This window comes from Sminthopsis crassicaudata, chromosome 3 (genome assembly GCF_048593235.1).
Source record: "Sminthopsis crassicaudata isolate SCR6 chromosome 3, ASM4859323v1, whole genome shotgun sequence".
Lineage (NCBI taxonomy): Eukaryota > Metazoa > Chordata > Mammalia > Dasyuromorphia > Dasyuridae > Sminthopsis > Sminthopsis crassicaudata.
In genome coordinates this window covers 452,009,541-452,033,388 of record NC_133619.1, presented here as the reverse complement: position 1 = coordinate 452,033,388, position 23,848 = coordinate 452,009,541, and the positions used below count along the sequence as shown (strand labels likewise).

Sequence of the window (23,848 nt, the reverse complement as noted above, 5' to 3'; positions counted from 1 at the left end):
TATACTTCCCATGATTTTACAACTATATTTGCCTACAATGTAATTGTATTACAAGTGGATTGGAGGTTCCCATAGTCAATACCAAATCCTTCAGATCAACAAATAAAAGTAGATGTTGGTGTAGATGATATAATGATTTAGAAAAAGAAAGTGTTGTCTTAACACTTTCTTGTCTTTGATCATGTACTTTTTGTACTGGTAGACAATTTATTTAGTTTTTTTCACATTTTGTATTTGTCTGAAAATCTTTCTGTTTTGCTTTCATTTCACCCAGATCTATTTTTCGTTATCTAGCATAAATCCTTTTCCTTGCTCACCTGCTTGTGCTTGTAAACTTCCACCATTGTCCTTGATTGCTTTCTCAGTAGGTTTTTTTGTTCATATTTAAGTTGAAAGGTCTAATAAGCATAGCTGTTTTCAACAGGCCAGTAAATAAATTAATCTCTAAGTAGAGGGCTTGCATTTTATGTCTTACATCATATTATATGTCTTGTTACCAGGAAAAGACAAAGATAAAAGAAATTATAAAAATAATAAAACAAAAAAAAGATAAAACAAAAGCAATTTGATTTCTCTCTCTTTTAAAATGGGATCAGATGTTCATTAACACAATAAAAGACATAATAACTTATTGAGAGAGGTTGGGCATAAAACAAAGTTGATTTCCAATTAGTACACATGGGAGTTTATCTACTGAACCAAAGGAATGATTTTAGGAAGTATGAGCAGTATCACCAAAGCTTTTTTGGATCTAAAGAATGAAAAAAACAGAGAATCACAAAGAAGTTAGTGGTTTAATGTTTGGCCACTATGTTTGAATTTTGTCTGAATCTCAAAACTAAAAATATACTCACTCATATATAAAGAAAAAATTGCCAGGGAATAAAGAAAATATTTATAGAGTAATGTGTCCATTTAGCTCTCATTGAAATCAGTATGAAACTTTAATTTTTATGCATAAAATAACATTCCTCTTCAAATGATCCAAGCCTTTTATTTAGAACAGAATATCTATTTTTATATGACTTTAATTATTATTTTGATTTGTCAAGTCATATAAAAACTTACATGGAAAGGAAGTAAAATGACATGTTTTCCTACTTCACTTAATAGGAACTATTCTGATTCAAATGTCATTTGTGAAAAATAGCAAAAAATGTGACATTTTAGTATAGTTGAGACAAACTATTTAAGTGTCCCAGGCAAGGTTTGCAAATTGTGCCTCCTAGATTTGTATTACCTTTTGATTATTCTCACCATGCCTTTACATAAAAAAAAAAAAATGTCACTAAGAAGATCAGGACAACAGCAAGCAGAAATTGTAGGCTTACTACCCTTAACAACCTTTCTCACTTTGAAGCTTCCTATAGGCAACAGATAAAAGGAGAGAGGAAAAAAAAACAAAACTTTTCCATTGGAACTGGGTTTCTCTACTAATGTTTCACAACTAATCTCTTGGAAAAAGGAATGGTAAGTATTTAATAAGTACTTACTACGTGGCTTTACTGTGCTAAATTCCAAGAATACCCCCCCCCAAAATTTTTTTATTCCCCTTCCCCACCCTGGTTTTAAATGAATATGTTAAAGGGGAAAAAACTAAGCTCTCTATATTCTAAATCATCTTCATTAGAAAATATGTTTAAATAATTTTTTCCTTTTCCAGTTTAAGAAGTTGAGAAATTAAATTCATTTCCTTAATTTCCTAGTAAAGATCATTCATATATTAATTATAACACTGCAGGACATCACATAAACACAAAGCTTTGAGTCAAATGTGTGCTATTTTGACCATTAAAATGCTGAACTATATGGGAATGTACTTCATATACAGGTATGCCACGGTTTCTGACATATAATGTGTTGATTCAGTATTCATATACTTTCCTAAAGACATCAAAAATGAATGCTTCCAGTTTAAAAAATATTTATCTATATATTTTTTAGAAGTAGTAAGATTTCTTTGATGAAAATTAAAAAGTATGCTGGATGTCATAGAAATGTATTTTCTATTTTCTCACTGTGATCACAGTACAAAGATATGTCCTCCAAATTATCTTTAAACATTTTGTCCACATGAAAACTTACAATGCATGAGTAACATAAAACAATCAGTTAAATTCAGAAATGAAAGATGCTATAATAATAAAATGATCCTGTTTTACTGTAGCAATAAAATGACCAAATTCAATGACTTGATTTAATAACATCATCCTTCAAAACCTGCTGCTATGAATATTTTTAACTGTAAAATGTCCTAATTTAATGTATGCCCAATTTTTGCTTCATTACATATTACACTGAGTTTGATGAGTATCCAGCATTCCAAAATATACTGAGTTCAAAAGTCAGTATAAACATATTGTTGTATTTACAGATACTGTAAAATGTATTCCTTGGAAAGAAAAAAAATTAAAAAGAAATTATGCTATCAAAAAAATCCCACAAACACAACAACAACAAAAAAATTCTCTAATGTCATATACCATCACAACTCCACTTCACAATTTTCTCTTTTCCAAGCTAAACAGCTCAACTTTTCTTCAGTTGAACCTTAAATGGAAGGAACTCCAGACCTCTCCTCATACTATTTTTCCTCCTATAGATACACTCCAGTTTGAAGCAATACTTGAGAGGTGGACTGATTAAGGAATAACATAACAGGATTAAAACCATCTTCTGAATGGATTTAGCATTGGAAAAATATACCAAGTGGCCACTTGGCAGGTCTGTTCCTTATTTGAAGTTGCTCTTCTTCATGTAAGTTCCCTTTGCTGTCCTTGGCATTTGCTGCCAACCTCAATTTATTCTAAGCTTTAGGGCTTCCAATACAATTCCAAAAAAAATATTGCAGCCATCCTCAATTGATAATCCTTGTTTCTACCTTCTTTGGGTATGTCTTTATATCTTTATGTTTCTCTATGTTTTCTGAGTTCATATGATTCAAGATATTCAGAAACAGAGGATTCTAAATAGTTTGGCGATGAATTTCTACCATGTTATCAGAAACAGCTACATAGTAACAAGAAATAATAAATGTTTATTAGGAATATATGTTGTACAAAGCATTATATAGTTACTAACAATACAGGATCTAAAACTTAAAATAGATCTTGCCCACAAGAATCTTATATTCAACATATAATAGAAATTCTAAAAATGGAGGATGGAGTACAATGATTAGGAAAGTCTTCTTGTAAGAGGTAGTACCTGATGGCTTAGCTGTACCAGATTTAAAACATAAAGTAGTGATCATCAAAACCATTTGGTAGGCTTCTGGCCAACATGGTGGAGAGGACACACACATCTACTTTAAACTCCGTCTTTGCTCTCAGAATTTATTTCACGACAAGGCCTCGGAATTAGTGCTTGACTGGAAAAAAAAGCCCACAAATAATTGCCAACAGAAGACATCTTCAAAATTTGCCAGAAAAGGTCTGTTTTTGCTCACAGGCTGGGATGGTCAGATTGGGTGCAAACTAAGGGCAGACAGTGAGAGTATGGCAGACAACTACTCACACTGTGCAGACTGAGGAGGATGGGGTATAATCTCAGCTGTTTCTGCAAGAAGAACTTTACCATAGTGTGGCTACTTTGCATTGGCAGCAAGCCAGCAGAAAAGCAGAGAAGCTGTAAAAACAGGAGGTAAAGACTATAACCTCGAAAAGCTAGGGTCTCTCAGGACCTGACCACACACACCTGAAGTATCTCAGCATGCTCACAGAGTCTCAGAGTGCAGACGCTATTGTTGTCCTGCTAGTGCCTCACTTCTGCCCCTCACAGTCTGTAGAGGAAGCTTGGCAATATCATCCACACCCCCTCCCCCCCAAAAAACCAAAACAGACTGCATTTACTTTTTTTGTTAGTTTGTTTTCTTTAACTCTTCTTTGACAAAATGAGCAAAAAAATTAAAATGGACTCTTAACTTTTGACAGCTTCTACACTGATAGAGAGCAGACTTTAAACCCTGAGGAGACTAAAAACAGACAGTCTCCAGAGGAATCCCCAAAAGGGGATATGATCTGGTCTTCAACACATAAGATTCTCACAGAAGAAATTTAAAAAGGCTCTCACAAGAGAACTAGAAGAAAAATGGGAAAAGGAAAGGAAAGCTTGGCAAGAGAGTCTGGATAAGTCATCCCACTTATTTAAAGATAGAGTGGACAAAGAAATCAAATCCTTGAAAAGCAGAATTAGTGAATTGGAAAAAGAAAATAGCTCTCTAAAAATAAAATTGGCAAAATGGAAAAAAAATTCCAAGGAACAAAACCACTCACTTAAAAACTCAATTAGAAAAAGATATAAAAAGTGAGTGAAGAAAATAATTCATTAAAAATTAGAATTGAACAAATGGAATTGAGTGATTTGAGGAGACACCAAGAATCAGTCAAGCAAAACCAAAAAAATAAACCAGTGGGAAAAAATGTCAAATACTTTCTTGGGAAAAACAACAAACCTGGAAAATAGATCTAGGATAGATAATCTAAAAATTATTGGACTTCCTGAAAAATATGATGAAAAAAGGTCCTGGACACTATTTTCCAGGAAATTATCAAAGAGAACTGCCCAGGTGTTAAAGAAACAGAGGGTAAAATAGACATTGAAAGAATTCATCAATCACCTACTGAAAGGGACCATAAAATCAAAACTTCAAGAAATATAGTGGCCATAATCCAGAACTATCAGATGAAGGAAAAAATACTGCAAGCTCCTAGAAAAAATCAATTCAAATATAGAGGAGCTACAATAAGGATAACTCAGGATCTAGCAGCATCCACATTAAAGCATCAAAAGGCCTGGAATCTGATATTCTGAAAGGTAAAAGAACTTGGAATGAAGCCAAAAATAACTTACCCAGCCAAAATGAGCATTTTTTCCAGGGAAAAAGATGGAAATTCAATGAAATAAGTGAATTTCATCTATTTCTGATGAAAAAAAATGGAACTAAACTAAAAAGTTTGATCTCCAAATATACAACTCAAGACAACCTAAAAAGGTAAAAAGAAATCTTGGGAACTATATTTCTGCTGTAAAGATATATAAAGACCACATGTATAATTTATTCTAGAAACTAGAGGAGGAAAGAAAATTGTACTAGAAAAAAAGGGTAAAGTGGGAGTACAACATCTCACAAAGGAGCAAAGGAAACCTATTATATCTGAGAGACAGAATGGAAGGGGATGAACATAGTGTGTATCTTATTCTCATTAGAATTGGCTTAAAGAGAAAAATATTAGACTTATTCAATTTGTGGTGAAACTTCTTCCACCTCATTGAAAAGTGGGAAGGGAAAAGTGAAAAGGTAAGGAGTAAGCTAAGCAGAAGGGAATACAGAAATTGTGAGGATAAGGGGTAAGAAAGAAGGAGGAACTCTAAGGTAGGGGGAGGTATACTAAAAAGAGAGGGCTGTGAGAAGCAAGTGGTGCTCACAAGTTTAATACTGGGGAAGAGGGTAAGGGGGAAGGAAAGAAGAAAAGCAGAAGCAGGGGTTAAGAAGATGGCAAGTGATACAGTATTGGTCATTTTAACCATAAATGTGAATGGGGTAAACTCCCCCATAAAAAGGAAGTGGTTAGCAAACTGGATTAAAAGCCACAATCCTTGCCCACTATCACCATTACTATTCAATATAGTATTAGAAACGCTAGCCTCGGCAATAAGAGCCAAGAAAGAGATTCAAGGAATTAGAGTAGGAAATGAGGAAATAAAACTATCACTCTTTGCAGATGACATGATGGTATACTTAGAGAACCCCAAAGACTCTGCTAAAAAGCTATTAGAAATAATTCAGACTTTTAGCAAAGTGGCAGGATACAAAATGAATCCATATAAATCCTCAGCATTTTTATATATCACCAACAAAATGCAACAGCAAGAGATACAAAGAGAAATTCCACTCCAAACAAATGTTGAGAGTATAAAGTATTTGGGAATCCATCTACCAAATAATAGTCAGGAATTATATGAGAAAAATTACAAAACACTTGCCACAAAAATAAAGTCAGATTTAAATAATTAGAAAGACATTCAGTGCTCTTGGATAGGCAGAGCGAATATAATAAAGATGACAATACTCCCCAAACTAATCTATTTATTTAGTGCTATACCAATCAGACTCCCAAGAAACTATTTTAATTACCTAGAAAAAAATAACAACTAAATTAATATGGAAGAATAAAAGGTCGAGAATTGCAAGGGAACTAATGAAAAAAAAAATCAGAGGAAGGTCGTCTAAGTGTACCTGATCTAAAGCTATATTATATAGCAGCAGTCACCAAAACCGTTTGGTATTGGCTAAGAAATAGACCCGTAGATCAGTGGAACAGATTAGATACAAAGGACAAAAAAGGGTACATCTACAGAAATCTAATCTTTGACAAACCCAAAGATACCAACATTAGGGATAAAAATTCATTATTTGAAAAAAACTGTTGGGAAAACTGGAAATTAGTATGGCAGAAATTAGATATGGATCCACACTTAACACCATATACCAAGATAAGATCAAAATGGGTCCATGATTTAGGCATAAAGAACGAGATTGTAAATAAATTAGAAGAACATAGGATAAGTTACCTCTCAGACTTGTGGAAGAGGAAAAAAAAATATGACCAAAGAAGAACTAGAGATCATTATTGATCACAAAATAGAAAATTTTGATTATATCAAATTAAAAAGCCTTTGTACAAACAAAACAAATGCAAACAAGATTAGAACAGAAGCAACAAACTGGGAAAACATTTTTCCAGTTAAGGTTCTGATAAAGGCCTCATTTCCAAAATATAGAGAGAATTGACTCTACTTTATAAGAAATCAAGCCATTCTCCAATTGATAAATGGTCAAAGGATATGAATAGACAATTTTCAGATGATGAAATAGAAACTATTTCCACTCATATCACTCAAATCACTATTGATCAGAGAAATGCAAATTAAGACAACTCTGAGATACCACTACACACCTGTCAGATTGGCTAAGATGATAGGAAAAAATAATGATGACTATTGGAGGGGATGAGGGAAAACTGGGACACTAATGCATTGTTGGTAGAGTTGTGAACAAATCCAACCATTCTGGAGAGCAATCTGAAATTATGCCCCAAAAGTTCTCAAACTGTGCATATCCTTTGATCCAGCAGTGTTACTACTGGGCTTATATCCCAAAGAAATACTAAAGAAGGGAAAGGGACCTGTATGTGCCAAAATGTTTGTGGCAGCCCTTTTTATAGTGGCTAGAAACTGAAAATGATTGGATGCCCATCAATTGGAGAATGGTTGGGTAAATTGTGGTATATGAATGTTATGGAATATTATTGTTATGTAAGAAATGACCAGCAAGATGAATACAGAGAAGCTTGGAAAGACTTACACGAACTAATGCTGAGTGAAATGAGCAAAAACAGGAGATCATTATACACTTCAACAACAATACTGTATGAGGATGTATTCTGATGGAAGTGAATATCTTCGACAAAGACATGACCTTATTCAGTTCCAATTGATCAATAATGGACATCCAGAAAAGGAACACTGGGAAATGTGTGTGGACTGTTTGCATTTTTATTTTTCTTCCCAGGTTATTTTTACCTTCTGAATTCAATTCTTCCTGTACAACAAGAGAACTGTTCAGTTCTACACACATACATTGTATCTAAGATATACTATAACATATTTAACATGTATAAGACTACCTGCCATTTAGGGGAGGAGGTGAAGGGAGGGAAGAGAAAAGTCAGAACAGAAGTGAGTGCAAGGGATAGTGTCATAAAAAGTTACCCATGAATATCTACTGTCAATAAAAAGTTTTAATAAAAAAAAAACATATTTGGCATTGGTTAAGAAATAGAGTAGTTAATCAATGGAACAGGTTAGGTTCATAAAACACAATAGTGTTTTCATATAATGATAAAGGATTTGATAAACCCCAAACCCTAGTTTCTGGCATAAGAACTCATTATATGGGGCAGATAGGTAGTGCAATGGATAGAGTATCAGCCCTGAAATCAGGTGAACCAGAGTTCAAATCTGGTCTCAGATATTTAAGACTTCCTAGCTGTGTGACCCTGGGCAAGTCAATTAACCCCAATTGCTTCAGAAAAAAAAGAACTCACTCTTTGACCAAAAATGCTGGGAAAATTGGAAAATAATTTGGCAGAGACTAAGCATTGATCTACATTTAACATCCTTTACCAAGATGAGATCAAATTAGGTTCATGATTTAGACATAAAGAGTGATATTATAAGCAAATTAGAAGAACAAAGGATAGTCTACTTCTCAGATCTGTGGAGAAGGAAGGACTTTGTGGCCAAAGAAGAACTAGAATACATTATGGAATACAAAATGGATAATTTTTATTATATTAAAGTTAAAAGTTTTTGTTCAAATAAACTAAATGGAGATAAGAGTAGAAGCAAAGTAGTAAACTGGGGAAAATTTTTTATATCCAAGCATTCTGATAAAGGCTTCATTTCTAAAATATATAGAGAATTGACCTAAATTTAAAAGATATAAGCCATTCCCTAACTGATAAATGGTCAAAGGATATGAACAGATGATTTTCAGATGAAGAAATTAAAATCATTTCTAGTCATATGAAAAAATGTTCTAAATCACTATTGATCAGAGAAATGCAAATTAAGACAACTCTAAAGCACTACTACATATCTTTCAGATTGGTTAAATTGATAGGAAAAGACAATGATGAATGTTAGAGGGAATGTGGGAAAATTGGGACACTGATACATTGTTGGTGGAGTTGTGAACTGATTCAGTCATTCTGAAGAGCAATATGGAACTATGGAAAGGATTATCCAACTGTACTTATCCTTTGATCCAGCAGTGTCTCTACTGGTCCTGCATTCCAAGAAAATTATAAAAAAAGGGAAAGGGACCCACAACTGCAAAAATGTTTGTGGCAGCTCTTTTTATAGTGGCAAGGAACTGGAAACTGAATACATGCTCAATAGTTTGGAGAATGATTGAGTAAGTTATAGTAAATAAATGTGATGGAATAGTATTGTTCTATAAGAAATGATCAGCAGGGTGATTTCAGAAAGGCCTGGAGGGACTTACTTGAATTGTGTTGTGAGTAGAACCAGAAACACATAGTACGGAGCAACAAGATTATATGATGATTAATTCTGATAGACTTGGCTCTTTTCAATAACAAGGTGATTCCTTGTTATCACCAGTCTATAGACTGGTGATAGAGAGAGCCATTTTCATCCAGAGAGAGGACTGTGGGTACTGAGTGTAGATCACAATATAATATTTTCACCTTTTTTTTTTGTTTGCTTGCATTTTGTTTTATTTCTAATTTTATCTGATTTTTCTTGAATAGCATGATAATTGTGGAATTATGCATAGAAAAATTGCACATATTTAAGTTATATTGGATTATTTGGAAAGGGTTGGGGGAAGGAAAGGGGCAAGGGAAAGGGAGGGAGATAAAATTGGGAACATAAATTTCTTGCAAGGATGAATATTTAAAACTATCTATAGATACATTTTGAAAATAAAAAGCTTAAAAAAAAAAAGATGGCACCTAAGCTAAGGCTTGAAGAAAGCTATGGTATCTAAGAAGCAAAAGATTCTAAGAACACATTCAGGACAAACGAAAGAGAGAATAAATTCCAAGTAAGAATAACAAACTTGTTGGAGACCGGGGAATAAAATGGGGGAGTTTAGAGAATTGCAGGAAGGAAAGAACATGTATGTATGTATGAAGGGGAGTGATGTTAAATAATAATGTAAAGATAAGTTGGAACCAAATTTAAGAGGCATTAAATAATAAGCAGAAAAAATAAATATTTTATCCCAGGAACAATAGGGAGCCACTGAATATTGTCTAGCAGAGATAGAACCAGACTTGTACTTTGGGAAGATTATTTTTAGCAGCTATATGGAGAACTGAATTGCAAGAATAGAGATTGGAGAATGAGAAATCTGACTTTAAATAGTCCAAGATAAAAGTGATGAAAGCATTAACTAAGATGCTGACTATGAGAGAAAAGAGAAGGGAGTAGTTGCAAGGGATATGGAGGAAGAATTGTTAAAAAATTGTGAAACATTTAGAACAATCCAATTTCTTCCCACCAAACTGTGCTCATTTAACTTAATTTAGCATTTATCTATTGCTGGATTACAGAATGGATCAAGTGCTGTTCATGGAATAAAGAAAAGCTGAGAAAAGTTTATTATACTTTACTTGATACTTGCTAGCTATTTGATTTTACAAAAAATCTATTAATCTCTGTCTCATTTTCCTAATTTCTAAAAGGAGGATAATCATAATATTTTTGAAGACTTAAAATATTATGTGAGTGATAGTTATTACTAAATAGTATGCATGTAGAGACTAGGCTGCTAAGAAAGTATGGCACAATACACGAGCTTCCAATTTAGTTCCTTAGATTCTTCAGACAATACTTTCATTGTAAGCAATGAATTCAAAAATTTTAAGGCATCATTTTTTTAAGGAATAGTTAGTTGGTTCTAGATTTATAGAGGATATTTCCAAATTCCAATGACTATTATTGGAAAGTTGGCATTGTACCTACTAAATTTGTTTACAAACCAAAGTTTTGCAGATGAGGATAATGTTTTTTTCAGTTTGGACTAGAGGGGGAAATTCAGATAATATGAGAATGTTAGCTATAGTGCTTTCATTTAACCATTTCTCCTAAAATAATTATTTTCAGGAACTCTTTTACTTTTGAATTTTCTTAAATTTGATCTCTCTTATTCTGTCCTCTATATTTAAAATATTATTTTTATTAAAATATGTTTTATTTAATAATTTTTGTTGCTTAAGAGAGGAGAAAATATTAATGTTTTATTGTAACTTTGATTGCATTGTGTTTCTAATTAATTTGTCCCAGATTTTTTCTTGTGTCAGCTTTCCTGCAAAATTTTTTTCTAAAAAAAATTTGTTTGGGTTATGAAAATTACTCCACATAAGAGGCAGAGTAAGAAGTGAAGATGACTAGAATTTATCAAAGAATTCAATCTTTTTTACCTTTCATTCAGTGCTATACTCATGACTCATTGTGGTCCACAAAGTGGAAAAGGTTAATTTCCTTTACTGAGAACTTTATAAATGATATTTATAGTTGGAATCATTTCTTGTCTTACTTTCAAGAGGTCAGAAAATAAATTGAACTTCTTAGAACTGTTCTGACTCATTCCAAACTTTATAATATGGTTTTTGTTTACAGAATAAACATTTTAGCCACCAATGGTGTGTATAGCTCATGTTTAAAAACTAACTATTGTTTGGAAGGTTGATATGGTTGTACTCACACATTTAGAGAACATTATGCTTCTGGTTAAGTGGAGGCTATCATAAATATGTGGGGGAGGATCCCAAATCATTTCCCAAATAAATACCTTTCAGCTAACATTCCATCTTTTATCTTTGCTAAAGTTTTTTTTTTCTCCTGGATAGTCATTAAATTCAAGAAGTTTCAAATGTGATATTACATTTTAGTAACAGAGAATTTTGGGCAAAACACTCATTTCAGGGAAGACACCATATAAACATCAATTTCACATAGCATTTTGAAAATTGCCTTTTAAGTTTTAAGTATAACAAAACATAAAAGTAATTTCAATGTTTTTTTGCTTGTAGTCCTGAAATACACAGGTAGGAAAGCAAAGAATGAATAATTTTGGTGACCATCTGGGTCTTGGAGAAGATGAGGAAGCACTATCCTCCTGCAGTACAGAAATGGAGAACTACATTGTTGACACAACTATTGGTTGTTTTGGTGTACCTGTTTATCTTTGTTGCAGGGAGGTCTCATTTTGAAATGTCTTATGATATAAAAAGAAAAAAAAGTATTAATAAAATGTATTATTTTAAGCTTAATGATATGGAAAGAAGAAAAGAAGAAAGAACTAAACTTCAGAGAATCTTGTTGGAGTCTCAGAAATATAGGGAAATCTCCACAGACTGACAAATTTTAAAATTTGTAGAAAAGTTCAATTCTACTCTTCATTTACTAACTTCAAAGTCCAGACACATTCTTTCCACACCTATCATTCACAGAAATACTAGATGATTTCTATGTAGTTGTTGTTTTGAGAATAATAATTAACAAGCAGATTCATTTTCAAATATATTTATTCAACACATTATCCCTGTAAAGTGAGCAATGGACAAACCCCCCAAACTCCTGTGTTATCAATGAATAAATGAAGACACAAAATGGTTGAATTGACTAAGAGAATGTCAGCATGGTATTGACAGCTGATCTGATTGTTTAATTTCTTGAATATTCCCCAAAGTTCCTGGGGTATGCAAATATTACAGTCAAATCACCATATATTCTTGAAGCTGGATGTTATAGTAGGATTGTCTAGTCAGAGCCTACTAATTTACAGATAAGAAAAAAAGCAACACAGCAATTCAATTCACTAGACATTTATGGAGTATCTACAGAATGCAGATTGCTGTGAATGGTGAAATGACTTACCCTCAATCACATAGCTAATTAAAGCCATTACTAAGTAAAGAGAGAGCCATGAATAAAACCTAAATGTGTCTACTCCCTCAGGTTCCTCCCATCATTTCCTGTGGCTACTGGATGAAGAATATCTGTCATATAAACATAATTTTGAAGAGATGACCTGCTCATCTCTGTGAATGTTGCTTCTTGATTAAAAATAGGACTTAAGAGTTTTCAAATCAATGGCTTGGCTATTTCTTCAGGTGCCATCCTCCATACTATCCATACCATCTCATTCAGCCACTCAGAAGTAGATTTCAAATATAGTCCCATAGCAAAGGGTCAAGGAAGATGCTTATTTTTAAACAATAGTTGCCTGTCAGAGATACATACTTTCCCATGTTTGGTTTGTCAAAAACTATGAAAGACAGTATTCTCTTAAGAAAAATATTCTTGGGTGCAGGTAACATACAACACTGTTGAATTTGAGTCAAAATGAAAACTGCTCTAGGACATCAGAAAATCTTTTTTCCAGCTCATCATCACTCTTGTTTTTCTGCTAGCATGTTAGAACTGCTAAGATTATTCTGTCCTCCAGGGTCTATTTTTAGCCAAGAAACACATTGTTAGCAACATTAAATTTGTCTATTTGTCTGATTGACAACTGTGGCACAGAAAAAGAACCTACAAGTCTTCTGAGGGCCTGAGAAGAAGACCTCTTTAGCCAAAGACAGAGCTATTACAAAAAAGCTAGTTCTGGGATAAAGGTACAAAGTAACTCACTCTCAAAATATTGCACCTTTTTTCTAAGTGAAAAGAGAGACTGTAGCTAATTTTATTGTAGCTGCTTGAGAAGCTAATCTACTCCTTTATGTCTTTAAACTCCATTCTGCTATTTTGGAACCATAGGTTTTGCAATCATCTTCATGTCCTCTGTAGTCATACTCTTTCTTAGAGTACCAATAACTTTTTGGAGGATTGAAAAGATATTTTCTAACTTTCCTCCAAAGGACTGAACTAGAGAATGAACTTAAGAAGTTCTTAAATAACATCGCAAAGGTTCTGAAATTTGAGTGGGGAATCTATTTGTGGTTAAAGAAACAATATATATTTGGAGTACTGAAGTCTAACTCCTATTTATGAAGCAGTTTTTGAGTTAATTAAATACCTCCTTAAGTCCAAAAAATTATCATACATTTTTACTTAAGCATAGAAATGATTTCTACTTATAAATGCATACATATATATATATATATTTGGTATAGTTTTTAAAAATGACATCCTCAAACCATAGGACTGAATCAAAACTCAAACCCATATCTAATAATCCCCTTCCAGAAAGAATTACATTTAATTCATCTCAGAAAGATTTAGCCTTACACTCTTTAGGTAAATATACATATGTATGTCTCCCTATATAAATATAAAACTACATATATGTATATATATATATATATGTATATATAAATACTAAAATAGAGATTATCAAAATTTAAGAATAAATAAAATATTAGAAGACTGACAGTGATGATGAAGCTATCTCTTGACAGGTGATGGAATAATATGCAGAATGAATTTTGAATACACTTCTTTTGCTTGATCATGTTTATTTACTACAAGGATTATATATTTTGTTTTTATTTTCTGTAAGAGGAAAGAAAAAATACTTGACAATTTAAAAAAGAAAAAAATTGAACAAAAGGACAAAAATCTCAGATATTTTTGTTATTGCAAAGGTTAGGTTAAAGTTCTATTCCATTCCTTTGAGATGGTCAAAGCAGAGGGAGAGAATGTAAAATAATTTGAGATTCAATATGTCATAGATCCTACTTTTAGCATGACTTAAAAAGTCTCTTAGTCTTTTGTAGCCTCTGTGTCATCAGATGACATGTTATTATGCAGCCAAAATGAGATCATGTCATCTTCAACAATCTAGGTTACTCTTCTAGTCAGAGATAAATTCAGTTGAAATGAAAATTGAATGCCAGGCACAAACTTCTGGCATTCTATATTTTTATTTGTAATTATAGGTGTGTCATCCTGAAGCCAAAAGAGTAAAATGATCCCATTTTATTTTCATTCTTTATATTAAAAATTATGTACTATCAGATTTCTCAACTATAAATCATGTCTTATTTTCCTTTCATGAAATGCAAAAGGAATTTTAGTAATAATTTTTGAGTGCCAATGAAAAAGTACTTGTAAAATTTGAATACTGAATGTTCTTTCTTTCTTTAGGATTAATGTCTGAGGTTTTAGTAAAACCATTTGAGATATTGTCTTTCATTTTATATTACTGAAAAAAGAAATCAGAAAAGATATAATAATATGTTTAGAAGATAAATATATAAAGAATATAGCTTTATCTGTGAAGAGTCTCCAAATACTTTAAAGTGGTAGAATTGAGATTAGAGCCCAGGAAATGCTTCACTGAATAGTTTAATATTTCCAATTATCCAGTAAATAAAATGGTAAGTTCTTTAAGTCTTGTTTCTATTATTGAGAAAATATTTAAAATAATGAACACTGATGGGTTTGAAATTTCAGGAAGAGATCCACTCAGTAGAAATATGAACCCATGAAGAAATAAGCCACTCTAGTCTTGAATGTAACAATCCAGCAAAACTAGCTTTGTTTAGAACTTCAATTCCAAAAGCTAATCCTAGGAATCCATCAATTCTGTGGACTTTTGGTTAAGTGACATTCATTACCAAGAACACCTACAGGAAAAACTTGAAAATTGAGTCACAGAGAAAAAGATCAGATTACATGAGGTATATACATCTCTATTTAAGTGAGGGAAAGAATGGCAGGAAGATTATTTTCCCCCGCAGTTATTTTATAGAATCGTGTTAAACAAAGTTTGGTCTAAATAATATTGTATTGACTTTGTGTTGCTTATATTCTTTTCCTAATCTTGAAATAGAAAATATTTGCTCTTTTGATGTCATTTATTTAGTATAAATACATTTTACCTCTCAGTGATTGTCTTTTAGGAAGGCTTTATTGTGTTTTATTATTATTCATATCTCTCACTTTTTATATACACAGAGGTACAAAAATTAAAATATAGAATATACATGTTTTTGAATAAAAATATTCCTTTAATTTTTATGTTTTCTTTAATGATTATAAATCACATTACAGTTTACATAAGTAATATAAAATCACTTGGGCAGCCTAAGGATCTCAGGGAAACTCTCAGCAGAACAAAAGGATAAAAATTAACAGAATTCTGATGAAAAAGTGAATAATAATTGTTGAAACAATTATCCTTATTCCTTCCAATGTGGACCATTCAACAAGAAATCCTGTTACCAACAGCTTGCCTAAAAAGCAACTTGGAGGTGGGATATTCACTAAGCCAAATTGGTGCCTCTGGAGCATCCAAGATCAGTTTTGGATTTGGGTCAAAATGGGCCAGGTCCAGAAAGCCTTCAACCTCCCCGGAGTGAGAGTTCTCCAAAAGAATAAAGCTAGGCAATCTGCTCTTTACATGTGAAAACAAAGTGCTTTCTATGTTTTCCAAACAAGTTGGGATTTTTGGAAAGATTTTCTTGGGCCCAAATGGATGTTCTGTTGGTGCTAGACAGTGGCAGGAGGTAGCTATAATTCTGAGATAAAAATTAAGTCCAAATTGGCATAATAGTCTTTCATATGGGTCAGATTCCAATGTAAGTAGAATACTATCCAAGTATAAGGTGATCAAATATTGCAATAATATTTAGGAGTTTCAAGGGACTAGATAAGAAATCTGTTTCTTTAAATAATTGTTGTTTACAATATGTCACATTTGTAGTACATTTCAAAATTTTACAAAACAGAATTATGAAGAGGTAAATAGCATGTTTAATTCCCACTTTACAGATCAAGAAACTGAGGCCCAGAAGTTAGAATACTTGGGATAGAGTTCTTATTTTAATTCAAAAATGATGTAACTAAATAGTGCTGATGGTATGTATTTTGTTTTATAAAAGACTAAAGTATAGGCCAAGAATCCCAGAAGAATAAGTGTGTGTGTGTGTGTGTGTGTGTGTGTGTGTGTGTGTGTGTGTGTGTGTGTGTGTGTGTGTAAAGAAAGACAGATAAAGAGAGACAGAGACAGAGAGAAAAAAAGAATGGGGGAGAGAGGGAAAGAGAGGGAGAGAAGGAGAGGGAAAGGGAGATGGAGAGGAAGAGGGAGAAAGGGGGAAAGGATAGAAAGAGGAAGGAGGGAAGAAAAAGATGAAGGGAGGGGAGAAGCTCCCCATGAGGAAACTTCCTTTACCCAAACTGATCTGCAACTAGCCTGAAATTTATCCTCTTGGAGAGCTCTTTGAGGACATCAAGAGGTTAAATGACTTCCATAGTCACACTGACAGTATGCATTACAAGAAGAACCTAAAGCCATCAGGACAGAAACCCTGTTTTCCCTTCACAAAACTACATTACCTATCAAATGTAGGCCTATTTTCCACCTTTTGCTTTTGACCAATTAAAAGATTCATTTGGTTTAATAAACATCTTTCTAAAAGTTAAATATTTTTCACATCTAACTTTACATTTCTTTAGTCTCAGAACCACATCAATAAAGAAAAGAAAGTGATGTAATAATTTCAGAGTATTAGGTCTGAAGCCCAGGACAGAGTAAAAGCCCTTACAATCTGAACAATAGGTTGAGGTCACTGACTCTTGGAGGCAGGAAAAAGGAAGAAGAGATTAGGGCCAGCATCAAAGACAAAAATCTGTCAATCTATCAAGTCTTACTAAGGTAGAAATCAGGAGCAATTGGTACAGAAGCAAGAGTGCTGAATTTGAAGTTAGAGAATCTGAGATTCAAATCTTGGTTCTATCAGTTATTTATATAGCTTTGAGCAATTTTTTCCCCCTTTACAAACCTTGACTTCTGATTTATAAAAGGAGGGGGTGGTAATATCAGATGACCTCTAATGCTTCTTCTTGCTCTTAATCTAGAACATAGTGTTAGTCAGTGTGCTTCTGAAAATGGGCTATCTTTTGGAGAAGAAATGTGAAATTCAGCCTCACTAACTTCAGTCCAGTTTTCCCAATTATGCTTCCCAGGTTCAACCTAGGTCAATTGAGCCAATTCACTTTGTCTTTTTTTTTTTTGGGGGGGGGGACAAGGAGTTAAAAATAAAAGGTGAAGAATTATGTTTATTTCCCCTTACACTATTTTTATCTTCAATGAATTTGAATATATCTCTATTTTTGAGAATTCTAAGGGAATACTCTATAACCAACTCTTGATTATTCAGACACTGATTATATACTATAGAAAAAATATCTTTTATTCCACATGCTCTTTGCCCATTACCCATTTCAACCCTTATTAACATTTTCAACAGAGATATGAGAAACCAATAGGTTTAAAAAATTATATTGCAAGTTACTTGAAGAAAATTTGTAAAAAAATAATAATAATAAATTCAGGAATTTGAAACTAAGGGGAAAAAATTAAAGGTTATCTATGGAATTTCCTTTATCAAGAAAAGGCTAGTTCAATTTACTCTGACTATGGATGTTCTTCAATGGATCTTTGTGGCCATCTTCATGTATTCCATAGTTTATCCTGTGCACATCTGTCTCTATCCTCCCATAAATACTATCAAGTGGGTAAACATAATGGACTGTGTACTCATATAAGTAGAGCACATAAACTATTTGCTATAATAACTTCCCACAATATAACCAACCCCACCCCCTTTTTCAGTCAGTCAAAAAGTTTTTAATAAGTAATCACCATGCACTAGGCATTGTGATAAGTACAGGATATATAAAGAAAGTCAGAAAAGTCTAAACTGTTTTTTTCATAAATTTCATCACCAATAATGTGTTGCAGATTACTCATGCTCACCATATGTATACCCACTGCACTGTGGATACCTATAAATCTGATTTTTCAGTAAGACATAGAAAATAATTTTCATAGACATAGAAAATAATTGGAAGAATAGCATGTATACACATATGTAATGTGTGTATTTGTATGTGTATATATGTATACACACATCCACAGTATATACATAAACATGTATTTGTTGTTTAGTCACTTTAGTCATGACTGATTCTTTTTTATCTCATTTGGGTTATTCTTAGATATGCATATATATGTATGTATGTATGTATGTATATACACACACACAGAGCCTATTTATTTCAGGGAGAAACAGGGTCATTGAAAGTGCTGTACAAATTCTCAAATGTAATCCAGCTCACAATTTTGCTTCCATTCAATTGTTGATCTAGTTTATATTAATTATCTGTGATATCTGAGGACATGAGCACTGATGGACCAAATCAACACACTTCCTAGCCAACTGAATAATAGAACCTGTCCAATAGATGTGATTATTCACCTCTCTTATTCCTTTGTAGATTGTAAGGCTGACATCTTTCTAACAATTGTGGACTCCCAATTAAGAGTTCTATATATTCCAGTACTTAACATGATCAATATGGTATTATTTATAAACAAGAACATATAGAGAATCTTATTTTATTTGTAGTCTCTAATATCTTCTATGATAAGATAGATACATTTGGCTGGCATACTATTTCCCTTCATTAAGCTTCACTTGATAGCTTCACTTCTGTTATTCCATCTGTTTGGAAGTATTGGATGATTTTGATTTATGCTTGGAGATGTCCTTTAAGAATAGATTTTATTCTACAAAATAAAACATGTTTAATAGTCAATCAATTGCAAACACAGTGGAATCTGATATTCCTAGTACACTCAGTCAATTGTACTACTGAAGATGTGATCTGCCATAAAATAGTTTTGGGGAAATCTGTATATTCACTTCTCACATTTTTATCAAAGCTTACATCTACATATGGACAAATTATTCTCAATAAGGTTTTGTAGATATGAGAAAGCAGATGTTTGGGTCAGTAATTATCATGACATCTCAATTGCTTTCAACTTAATACCATGTATTTTTTTCCAGTTTTTTGATATCTTCTCTCAGGCATCTTAAAAACAGTTTTCCTCTGCATTATGCATGTTTTTAATCCAACTGCTTTTCCTGACTTTACTTTCCTTAGTGATACAAATTAGCATAAAAATTTGATGGCTCCATTAATCATCAATGGTGGATGGTGATTGTTAGAGAACTATACAGATCTTTTCCAGTTTTTTTCCTGCTTCTTCTTTTTCTAATTTATTTATTAAATGCTCATAGGATAATCTTAATTAATTGGCTCCCACACCAAAAATTCTGAATATTCACTTTTTCCTGATATCATTTCTGTTTTTTGAATTAATATTACTTATTACTGGACACTTGGAAATAAAGGCAGAGTAATGCAATTACACTGAATTATATTATTTTAAAAATACCGAGATTGAGTATAATGACATGTATGATGTAATGAAAAGTGCGATGGACTTTGAAATGATCTGAGTTTGTCTCTGCTTTCATCTTTGCTGGTTTGAATGGCCAACTTGCAACCTCTTTGAGACTTAGATTTTCATCAATAAATGTAGCTATTAGTCAACAATCATTTATGAAGTATATACTATGTCCCAAATACCATTACTAGATAATAGTAATATGAATACAAAGATGGAAACAATCTCTAATATATAAATATCAAAGGGAATAATAAAAAGTAAATACTAAAGTAGTTAAATTTACTACTAAAAGTAGTTAAATTTACTACTAAAAGTAGTTAAATTTACTACTAAAAGTAGTAAATATTAAAGTAGTTTAGAACAATAAAAAAGAGTAAATACTAAAATAGCAAATACTAAGTTAGTTAAATGTTAAAAGTTAAAGTATTTTAGAAAAGAAGACAATGGCTATCAATGGAGTGGAGAAAGGATCAAGAAGAGCTTCAACTGGAGAGTGTGGCTTGAGTTTCATCTTGAAGGAAGAGAAGGATTGTATGAGATATAAAGGAAGGAGAGGATGCATAAGAGTCATAGGCCTGGCTAGTAGAGAGACATAGAGATAAGAGATGTTTAATTATAAGTAAGGACTGAAGATTAAGTCAGCTGTCCTTATTACAAGGTTTGAGAGGATATATACTCTTTAAGGGTCCTGGAAAGCTATTTGAGGACAAGTTTGCAACATTTTAAAAACATTTATTGTGGATAAATTTGTTTTATAAGAGCAATTGTTAATTTTCCTCTAGATTGTCAGGAACAACAGTGAAAAAGCTAATTTTGGAATTTAAATCAGACAAAATAATCAGCTTGTAGATAAAAATTAATTGATTAATATGATCAAATAAAATGAATGGGGTATAGTTGTCATTTAAAAACTGTTTTAAATAAAAAATACAGTGGTTTTAAAGCAAAAATAATTAGAAGTCAGTGAAATTGGCTGAAGAACATCAGAATAGAACATAATGAAAACCTCTCTACAATATACAAGGCTGAACAACTTTGCTTCATGTCATCATGTACTAACATTACTATAACCAATTGAAGCAATTTATCTTATTTTTTAAAATTTTAATATAAATCTTTTTTTTTTCTGAGGCAATTGATGTTAAGTGACTTGACCAGAGTCACACAGCTAAGTGTTAAGTGATTCAGGTCATATTTGAACTCATGTTCTCCTGACTTCAGGCCTGGTGCTCTATTAACTGTGCCACCTAGCTGTCCCTTTAATACAAAATCTTTACCAATAAATTTTAGACAGCATTAAAAAAGCAATACTTTATTTATATTATTCTGAGCCTCATGACAATCAATTAAATTAAACAAACATTTAATAAGCACTTATTAGAATGAAAAAAAAATGACAACAAATCTTTCTGTCCTCTAGGAATTTACATTTTACTTCATGTAGAATTTATATGGAAAAGTTATTAGTACAAACATTATTCTTTTCACATTGTAATCTTGCTGTCATAAAAAAAAATCTCTGATTACTAATTTAAGTTTTACTAAATAAACTAACTCAGGTAGGAAGATAAGAATTTCTCAACTCCTAATTAACATGACTGAGTTTCTTACTCTAAGAACTAGTATAGCATAGTTCACTTGACAGATTGAGATGGTAAGATCAAATCTGCTTTAAGAAAAATTACTAATGTTATCACCTTTTAAAATTATTTCATCAAAAAAGCATTCTGAGACTACAATGTGTTATAATTAGTATTGACAAACTTGGTCACTGGCTGTTTTTCTATAGTCCCATAGCTAATATATATATATATATATATATATATATATATATATATATATATATATATATATATATATATTGCATTTTAAAACACTATTGTATTGCCAATTCAATTTATTTAAATACAATTTATTTAAAAGTATAAACATCATTCTTAATCCATTGTCCATACAACTATAGGGACACCTGATTTTGGGTCTAGATTTGGCTTACTGGCCAGTTTAGTGGTCCTTGTTTAGAGACTGAGTTCTTCAAGAAACAATGCTTCACTTCAAAGAATTTTAAAAAAGGGTGAACAATCTATGTTGTAAATAGTACAACTATATGGTTTACTGAGCTTAATGCAAATGCTAACATAATCAATGCATTATCTACTGCTAATTCTTTATGAGATATTGTTGAAAAAAGATATAATCTTCATGAAAGATTTACCTCATATAAATTGATTTTACATTACATATTAGCATGAAGGGTCAATCCTTTTATTATATTTTTTAAAAAAGAGGTATCACCATTAGAAATTGAGGAATAAATTGTTTTTTGTTTGTTTGTTTGTTTGTTTTAACAAAATAACATTGTGGTTTGAACTTGAATTGGACTTTGGATTGGAAGTCAAAAAAACTGGAATTCTTTTCCTAATTCTTTCATGATCTGCTTAGAGGGTCTTGTCATTTCATTATTGGGAGGATGCTACCTCACCTTTAAAATAGAGATACAGGTCAATATAAGAAACATTTATTAAAGATAAGGCATGGAAATATAAAATAATATCAGTTCCACACTTACACATCTTATTGTCTAATTTACCCAAAAAATTACAAAGGTGGTTGTGAGGATCCAGTGGGATAATATGGGTTAAAGGATTTTGATAATTATATAGAGTGAAAGCATCTTGAGGACAAATAATATTTTCTTTTTGTCTTTGAAGCACCAAAATCTAGCATTCCGTTTTGTACACATTAGACACTTTAATAAATGTTTGCTAAATTGAATTACAGAACTATATAAAGTAGTGTTAAGCTAAGAAAATTTATTAATTATATGGAAAATTTTCATTGTAGCTTTCCTATTCCCTCCTTTCCCTGTGATTTTCTGTTATTCCTTGTCCTCTACTTCCTCTTCACTTCCTAATATTCATTTCTTATATCTTACCTCCAGTCACTTCTTTCCTGGGCTTCAATTCCATTGGGAATCTCTTCATTGGCTGCCTGCCAGCTATTAATGCAGTACTATTTATAGACCAGAAGATCTCAGAGGTCAAATAGAAATGGGTCCCACCCATTTTAGCCTATCTCTAGGCCTGAAGTGACCCTATTTTCAAACCCCCTGGGTAAGAAAAGAGCTCACAAAATAATAGCGAAGTTCAATATTTTTGAGCAGTACCAGAGGGAATTCAGAAGTAGGGCCACTCCAGGTGTAGAGCAGGAATGACAAAAAGAGCTCATTTACATCCAAGAATTTTTCTTTGGGCTTCATTTGACCCAATCTTAAAATGAAAACTTTATAGCAAAATAATTTGACAGAATTTTTGTTCAATGAAATATATTCAATCTAATAAAATTCCTAAAATTTGCCCCGTGGGCCATAACATAAAGAGTAGTGCTTGGTTATGAAATGGCTATAATATCAATAATCTAAACATACAATGTTAAAAAGAGTGATTAAATGGAAGATTTCTGTAACATTTTTATTCTAAGTATAAATGCTATTATTTGTATTTGCATATTACTACTTGTAGCTTCTCTATTATATTTAATGTCCAGGGATATGGTAACCTAAGCATTTTATAAAACAACTTTTATAAAATTACCATGCCATGTTTTTATAACATCATCAAAAATGCACATAGAGACTTCTATACAGACATTATAAAATTATTAGGTATATGTATTATAAATAATTGACATAAAGATACATTCATTTAAATTTAGGGTGTTTCAAAAAATTTAGTGTGGTTTTAAGTTTTAATAGCTTAATATTAGACTTCTAATGGTTTGATATTAAAACAATAATATTTTTTATAAAAATGAAATGTTAATAAAGCTATACTAAAACTTCTGGGGACAAGTTATATTTTATAATTATACAAATATATATGTGGGTATATTTATACATACATATACACTCCTCTTTTAGGATGGGCACTTATTCTACCAGTACAGATAGCAACTTCTCAGTTGGTTAAAAAATGGCTTCATAAATTTTTATGGCCAAAAACATTTATTACTTGGTGTACTTTTTTTTTTAATGAAAGAGAAGTC

General features: G+C 32.0%; 1 long non-coding RNA gene across 1 annotated transcript in view; it reads left to right on the top strand.

Annotated features, from left to right (window-relative positions):
• The window catches only part of LOC141562922 (uncharacterized), a 52,568-nt gene extending 49,900 nt beyond the window's left edge, over positions 1–2,668 (top strand). The window contains exon 4 of the long non-coding RNA XR_012488283.1: positions 2,603–2,668. This is a non-coding gene — a long non-coding RNA (uncharacterized LOC141562922). The remainder of the gene's footprint in view (positions 1–2,602) is intronic.
• Positions 2,669–23,848: the final 21,180 nt, after the last annotated feature.